This window comes from Tupaia chinensis, unplaced genomic scaffold, assembly GCF_000334495.1.
Source record: "Tupaia chinensis unplaced genomic scaffold, TupChi_1.0 Scaffold144168_1, whole genome shotgun sequence".
Classification (NCBI taxonomy): Eukaryota; Metazoa; Chordata; class Mammalia; order Scandentia; family Tupaiidae; genus Tupaia; species Tupaia belangeri.
Window position 1 is genome coordinate 870,533 of NW_006204024.1, and position 8,495 is coordinate 879,027.

The window sequence follows — 8,495 nt, forward strand, 5'->3', positions numbered from 1 at the left end:
CACACAGGCGCGCCTAGTGTCGCTTGAACCTCCCTCGGGAATTAACATGGCGCCTGGCCACCTTTGGGTGGTACCGGGTGCAGTTCTCAGGGGCAGGGGATTGCGGGCAGGGCAAGCACACATTGCAGCATTGCAGGAGACAGACTTGTGTCCCCCTGAAATTCAGGTGTTGAACCCTCAGTGTGACAGTGTTGGAGACAGGCGATGAGGGTTAAATAAGGTCCTGATCGGGGGCCCTCACGATGGGGTTGGTGCCCTCGGAGAAGACACCAGCGAGCTCGCTTCCTCTCTCCCCGTCATGTGAGGGCCTGGACCTTGGACTTCCCAGCCTGCAGAGATGTGGGGAATCGATCCTGCTGTTTAAGTGCCTGGAACACATTCCCTGCTGGGGGCTCTGCCCTGAGGCTGCGCATCCCAGGGCAGAGGCTCCGAGTGGCTAGAACATTCTCCCCTTCCTGGTGAGGAGGTAGAGGCCAGCCTCCTGAGCCTCCTGACCTCCCAAGCCTCCCACCCCGGCCCAGCGCCACCCTCCAGTCCCCTTTGCCGATGTCCTCTTCTCTTGGGTGGGCTTCTTTCAAGATGCCTCCCCCTGGACATTGGTGGGTCACACCTCCTCGGGGGCGCACCGCACCGACTCGCTGGGGAGTGGAGCATTCTCTTGCACTTGACAGCGAGCCACTGTCTACCCACTCTGAAACCACACTGCCGACTGCCGACTGCAAAACCCACTTCTTGGGTTCCCTCTCGCTCTGACTCCCTACCCTGACCCCCATCGCATCTCCAGCAACCTGTCTCTGCCGTGCCTGAGACTCCCCTGGGCTCCCGGTGCCCGAGGAGCGTGCCAGCTCAGACCCGGCTGAATCACACCTTGCCCGGGTGGGCCCTGGTGCCAAGCACCTGCACGCGCCTCTGACCCGGCTGAAGGGCAGCCCAGTCGTGGGAAGGGGGAAGGTGGGGAAGCCACTGGTCTGTGGTGCAAAGGCAGCCAGGGGTGGCCCTGGGACACACACAGGCCTCCCACTGCAGGCCCGGGGCACTAGCTGCTTCCCCGCGAATGAATGCATGACCACGTGAGCGCGTGTCCCAGGCTTCCTTGCCTGAAATACAGCTGCCTTTGGGAAAGCCACAGGCTCCGTCTCTACCCAGCTAAATTTGGTTACGAGGTTGCTTTCCTGGTTGGAGAAGGGGAAAGGGAGGAGGAGACAGCAGGGGGAGAGGCGGGGAGGGTGGACCAGTGAGGAAGCATTTCCTCACCGAGACGGTTTCCTGAGGACTGGGCCTGACCCTGGCAGAGGAGACAGCCCTCATCTGCCCAGCGCCTGAACCCTGATGGCCAGAGGGCTGTGAGGCGCAGGAGGGGCCCCCACAGGGCCTGCGGTTTGGGTGAGGGAAGCTGTTGCGTAAGAACGGAGAGCCTCGCCCCAGCCAGTCCTGTCCCCGCCTGAGTCATGCCTGAGAGTGCGGGAGGAACGTGTAAGAACCCCGAAGACCCCGATTTCAGGCTGGCCACGGCCTCGGGCCTGAAGTCACTGCTGAAGTCATGGATGAGCTCAGGCAGAGGCGCCTGGGGACAGGGTAAGAGTGGGAGGGAGGCCCAGGCTGGCTCAGAGGAAGGCCACATCTAGGTCGGAGAAAGGTCATGGGTTCCAGACTGCCTCAGTGAGAGTTTACACCCGCCCCTGAGCACCTGGGCTGGTCGCCCCCGCCTACCTCTGTAATGCTGCCCTGGGGCCTCATCCTGCTCCCCTCCAGGACTTGTACTGGCTGTCTGGTCACATGCCTGCTGTTTCCACCTGCTCAGGGGGGTGGTGCCATCTTCCCTGAGCTGGGAACAACTGACAGCCAGGTGCAAACGCAGGAGGGAAAAGGTGCCATTCAGAGGCCCCACACCACGCTGTCCCTGGGGGCTGGGTGGGTGTCGATGACAAGATGGGAAGGCCAGGACCTCCAGGGACTCCAGCTGGGCTGTTTGGGCCCCCTGCTCCAGCTTGTGCCTGGAGTGGGGGTGGGGGCTGGCACGGGGCTGCCCTGGTCCTCTCAGGCTCTACTTTCAGAGCCCTCTGGGATGCCATGCCTCGGCCCGGCTCCCGTCTGGGCAGGCCATCACGGCGCACCTGCTTCACTGCAGCTCTGGGAGAGTCCAGGTTGGAAAGCAGACCCGGGAGGCAGAGCAGCCAGCCAGGCCTAGCACAGAGCTCAGCCCCATGGGGCTCCTGCGGCCACGTCTAGGCATCGGTCCCGTCTCCATCAGGGCCTCCATGGGGCTCTCTGGAGACGTTCCCTATAGCACATGGCCATCTGCACCTCTCTGCGGCTTAGCAGACGCTGGCGAGGTCACATCAGTCCTCGAACCCTCATCTCTTAACTGGGGATAATGACAGGCCCACTCCCGGGGACTGCCACAAGACCCCGAGCTAACGTGTACAAGCACTGGGCCCAGTGTCAGTAGCTAGAGTCGGCTCTTTAAATATTGTTAGGTAACGCCTATCGCTCCCGTTGCTTTCATTGCCCGGGTGAGCAGAAGCTCCCTACTATCTCGTCCTGGAGGTAAAAGACTCTTCCCTCTGGGCCAGGTCCTAGGCTTGGCTTGAAGCCAAACTGTGCCTGCCTAGCCTCTAGACCTGGCCCCTCCCCAGAGTCCTGGGTGGTCCGTTCTCTCACATGCTGCCACCAGTGCGCTTGATGGTGTGAGGCACTGGGTTTCCCTGGCTTCAGGGGTGCGTGACACAGATGAGGAGCCTCATCCTGTGGGGGTACAAATGGACCTCCCGGGGGGCTTCCTGTTTGAACCACATGCTGCTCCTGCCTCCTCACTGTGTGTCCCAGCTCCCACACTGGCACCCGCTTTTCCACCTTTCCCTAGATGGTTCAGCTCACACCTGGTGGAGCGCTTATGGACTGAAAATCTCATCCGATGCTGGCTAGCCTCGCTATTGGCTGCCTGTGGTCAGGTGCTCTGCCCTGGTCAATCAGCTATGGGAGGGGGTTGCATGAGGAGAGAAACACACACGTCCTGGGCTTCTTCCTTGGGGTACACTTGCACACACATACAAACACACACACACCCGGGCTGTTTCTCTGGGTATACATGTGGACACACACACACACACCCAGGGCTGCTCCTCTGGGGTATGCATGTGGACACACCCAGGGCTCTTCTCTGGGGTATGCATGTGGACAGACACACATGCACCCAGGGCTGCTTCTCTGGGGTACACACGTGAACACGCACACACACGGCTGCTTCTCTCGGGTATACACATGGACACACATACAGAGGGCTGCTTCTCTGGGGTACACATGTGTGTGCACATACACACACACACTGGGCTACTTCCCTAGGGTAGATGAGTCTACTTGTGCATGCCCAGGGGCCCCTTACAGGTGCACAGGTAAGGGTGCTGTTCTGGGCCCTGTCCAGCCAGGTCCCTAGGAGACCACTAAACCCCCTCCCTCCCTCTGTGCCTCCCCTAGCCCACACACTGTCATTGAGGCTCTGTCCTGTCGGGAGGGAATTATTTCTTTTTCTTTTTTAGAATTATGTTATTTAACATCTCTACACTGATGGACTGAAGTTCGAGGCAGGCTGTGGATCTTCACACCACGTCCCCAGCCCTGGAGCCTCATCAGGGTTCGCTGGGTGTGTTTGCCCAGTAGCTGTGGGAAAGGAGGCGCTGAGCTCACCGGGCCCAGAGGACAGGGTGTTGTGCCACTCCCGTAAACACTCCTTCCTCTGCAGGCTCTGCGGGCAGCAGAGCGCTGACCCCAGCGGGCTGGCCTTGGAGTGAGACCAGGACCACTCGGCAGCTGAGTGAACGTCTGTGTCTCCCACGTGGCGGCTGCGGGTGTGCGGGATCTCTCGAGTACAGGACGCTGGCACACTCACTTCTCACTCCCTTAGCTGGATGAACTGGACAAAGGGTCCTGTGTCTCCCACGTGGCGGCTGTGGATGTGCGGGATCTCTTGCGTACAGGACACTGGCACACTCACTTCCTACTCCCTTAGCTGGATGAACTGGACAAAGGGTCGTCCTCCACGTAAAAGCTTTGCCTCTGGAGTCAGACTACCTGGCTGAGTCTCAGGGGTTACAGTAAGTAACAAGACCTGCAGAGTGAGAGCTGACGTCTAACCCAGGCACCGTCCCAGGCTCATGGGTTGTCCGGCGCTCCTAGGAAGAAGGGCTTAGAGAGGGAGAATGTGAGGCCGCTGTGGTGCTCACATAAGGAGGGGCAGTGCCTGGCGGGCTCTGGCTCAGGCTTGTACTCCTTCCCAATCCTCAGGAATAAGACTTTGATCCTCAGTTAACAGGCCATAGCTCGCAGGTTTCCCCTTCCCAAAGTGGGATAAAATGAGGTGGTCAGGGCTGGCCCTGTGGCTGGTGGCTACAGGAGCTGGGTCCCACGTGGCCGACTGTGGTCTGAGTCCTAGACTCAAACCAGGAGAAATATGATGGGTACGTGTGTATGTGTGTCCCGAACCCCAGCAAGGTGGAGAGGTGGAGAGGAGATTGCGATAAGACCCAGCCCCTTCTATGGTGCTTTCTCCTTCTCCCTGTCTCTCTCCCTGGTGAGGACATATGCCTTCTGGCAAATTATAAAAAAAGAAAAAGATGGGGTGGTCACAGAAAATATGTACTTTTAAAACTATAAAACTCAAACCCTGGTTTGACTTCATTATGACAGACAAGAAGAGGCATATTTGCTGTTGTTTTGGCAATAAATGGGGGTTTTCAGAGCCGACCTTGACTCGGACCAGCTACCCCAGGGGCAGCCTCAACATCTCGATTCACAGGTCATGGGGTCCAAACTGACAGGCACGAACTTCATCTGAGCTTCCACTCGCCCTGTTCGCTCAGAACCATGTGTCTTTAAAAAGCAGAAGACCAGGAAGGCGCCCATTTTAGTTGGTTTCACTGTGGAAAGAGCACATCGGCCCATCTCCTGGTGTCGGACCGTGCCGGCCTCTGTGAAGCCACAAGCCAGGGGTGGCCTCTAAACACCCAAAATGTGGTGTCTGAATCAGGTCCAATCGAAACGTGCAGTGAGTGTAAAATTCACACTGAATTTCAAGCTCTAATATGGATAAAATGGAAAATATCTCACTAGAAGTTTTACAATATTGATTAGAGCCAGAAGATGGCTTGGAGGTTAAGGTGGCTGGGTCCCACGTGGTTCACTGTGCAGTGTGAGGCTTGGACCCAGTGGTTTGAAAATCACACGGAACGTGTGTGCACGCATGCCCCAACTCCCGGGGGAACAGAGAGGAAGGGATTGTGGCATGGCCATCACCCCTGGGGAGGGGGTGATTTCTCATTTTCCTTCTTCCTGTCTCTCTAGCGAACACATAAGCCCATAGCTTAATGATATTAGTGATGTATTATTTATACATATACACATGCACATGGATGTATACACACACACTGATTACATGTGAAAATGATAACATATTGGTAAGAAAAGACTCCCTTTTTCTTCTCCTATTCACAACACTTCTGACCCCAAACATGTAGATTTTTCACACCAAGTAATTCTGACACTGACTCCCTGAAATTAGCAGACCCCACAAGGCTCCCACTCCCCAACTCTTCACCTGTGCTTTTGACCGACTGGTCAGAAATCAGAGGTTCGCACGGCCCCCTCTTCAGGTTTCGGAATGAGGAGGTACATGAATGCCAAAGGGCGACTCGAGTTTGCTACCTGATAGAGAAGCAATCTGGGACCGCGTCCGGGAATGGCGGTTAAGGATGTGGAGTGATGGCGAGCGTTGACTCACATGGACTAGCTGAGCAGAGATGCTGCGTTCCCTCCTGCAGCCCAGGGCCCTTTGAAGGGCTCTCACAGTTTGGTTGCCTGAAACACGGCCCCAAACAAAAGTGCCGGCTGCGAGCAGATTGGAACTGTCAGACATACCTTGGCCCAGTGTGGAGAACAGGATTGCAAAGGCGTGGGGAGATTGGGCTGTTCCAGTGGACTTGTCATTGAGGACCTGCTCCCTTATTCTGCGGGGGTCCGGAGCCGTACCTCTCACCAGCGAGGGGGCAGCTGACTTCCTCCAAGAGCTCTGTGACCGCCTTAGAGGCCACAGAGGGCCAACAAGGCCACTTGGGACTTGTTTCTCTAAATCACTAGGCAAAGAAGACAGTTCGGGTGATGGCCGTGGTGACTGATCCTGAATGCCCTCCGGGGACCGGGACTGCTCCATATGGAGATAAGGAAGAGTGTGTCAGGGACACGGAGACCCTTAGGGCATGCCTGAGAGCTACCATGCCCTGTGATGAATGGGCAATGATAACCCAATCTAGGTAGGACTATTTATGGCCCAGACTCTTGAGGAATAAAGATTTGGTCACCCCATCAGCTGAAGGACAAGGACAAGCTGTGCTTGCTGATGGCAGTGGGGATACAGAACGGGTCGTAGAAGGTAGCTATAAACACCAGCCACGTGCATGGCCAGTTACCGAATAAGGACCGTGACTGTCGTCAGTATGGCCTCCCAGTTGGCCGCGAATGTGTGCACACGTCTTCGCTGTTTGTCCTCTCGTTCCCTCATCATGGAGCACGAGCTGTGTCCGTGCGGATGGCGTGTTTAAGCTATGGGGTATTGAGGAGAGCGAGTGCCACTCATTGCCTCCTCTTCTGGGAAGAGGAAAGGAACTGGTGTGGCTCGTGTTGTAGGGAGGATAATTGTGTCCCGTTGGGTGGAATTAGGACTTCGCTGTTGTCTTTATTTGGAAGTTAAATTTGGTTTCGGGGGGGCTGGCAGGTGGCATGGTGGTTAAAGGCAGTGGATTTCCACGTGGCCGTCCGCAGTTTGGGTCCCGGGCCTGGCAGCTTGCTTTCTCCCTTTCTCTTTCTCTCTATCGCTCTCCCACCAAATTAAAAAATAAAATAACAAATGGAATTAAATAAGTAAATAATTCTTCAAAGAAAATATGGTTTGAGGATGCATATGAATGTTAACTTGATAAGAGGTGGACTCGCCAAGGTTAATTTTATGTGTCAACTTGACTGGGCTAAGCGCTGCCCAGATTAAACATTCTTTCTGGGCGTGTCTGTGCGAGTATTTCTGGAGGAGAGGAGCATTTGAATCTGTGGCTAGAATGGCAAGTCCTTTGCAATGCTGGGATGCTGTGATCCACTGAAGATCAGAATAGAACAAAAGGAAAGAGGAATTCGTGTTTTTCTTTCCCGCTTCGCTGCTTGAGATGGGAACATCTCAGCTCCTCTCCTCTTCTCCTACTGGAGTTCGAGCCCCGACCTTTGCCCTCCCCCCCAGCCTTTGGACGTGGGTTTAATTACGTCACTGGCTCACCTGGTCTCGGCTGCCTCCGTGGTCACATGGGCCAGCTGAAATCCTAACATGTCTCCTTCATATGTTTTTCTGTGAAAAGATGAGTATCACACAGGCGATTGCATACATGTCTTTCATGGGTTCTGCCTCTCTGGAGAGCCCTGCCGAATACAGACTCTACTTCCAAAGAAGGCCGTATTCACAGGTGCCAGAGGTTGGCTGCTTCTCTTGGGGGGGCGTGTCACCAGGGTTTCTGCCAAGGGGCGCAGCATGTGTGCTCTGCAGCTGCACGGTTCTGGGTTTGAGTCCCACTCATGATCTCTGTACTGTGGCTGCACCTCCCCCGACCTCAGGAGTCCTGAAATCGGGCGGTAGTGGTGGCGTGTGTGTGTCCTTCCTCCCAGCGCTGTTGGGAGACCCTCAGCTCTGTGACTGGGGACGTCGCCCACGGCTCCACACCTCAGTTTTCTCCTCTCTAAAACGGCGACAATAATAATCCCTGCCTCATCCAGTCCAAATGAAGAGTAAATAAGTTAATATTTTGCAGGAACATGGTTCGCACTGTTGAAACATTTGGCAAAAATATTACATAATGCTTGGCGCAGGGAAGCACTTTAAAATTGCTAGCTGCTGTTCTTGCTCATGCTATTATTTATAATTGAATGCTGGCATCTGTTATATCAGGCAGAGATCAAGCAGGCCCATCGAGCACGGACTGTGTCTCGCGCTATCTCTGTTGCTATCTCTGTGTCAGTTTTGATTAGGACACGTCCTCTGCTGAGTCATCCTGAGCTGTAAATCAGGCTCTTTCCTGCAGTCACACAGGGCCTTGTGCTCCGAAGGGCCCGTGCGCAGTTTTGTGTTTGCTTGTGCCTGTCTTGAAAGCATTCCTAACTTTGAATGAGGGCTTTGGCACCTTCCTTTTACACCAATCTCCATTATGTGGCCGGACCTGCTCAGCGTCGCAGCTCTCCCTGTGCGTGTAGTCATGAGGGGTCCCCGTGGTCTGAGCTGGGCTAGCGGCCCACGGAGTATGTGGGCCCTCCAGAAGGGACCTTTGTAAACGGGAATGGTGTGGTGGGGGCAGGCACGGGACAACAGGACATCTACAGTTGAGCTGATGAGACGGCAGCTGTTTGCCTGGAGCAGGTTCAGGGTGGACCCCCAGTGTCTTCCAGCCTCTGGAGGGCCGGGGTGGGAGGGA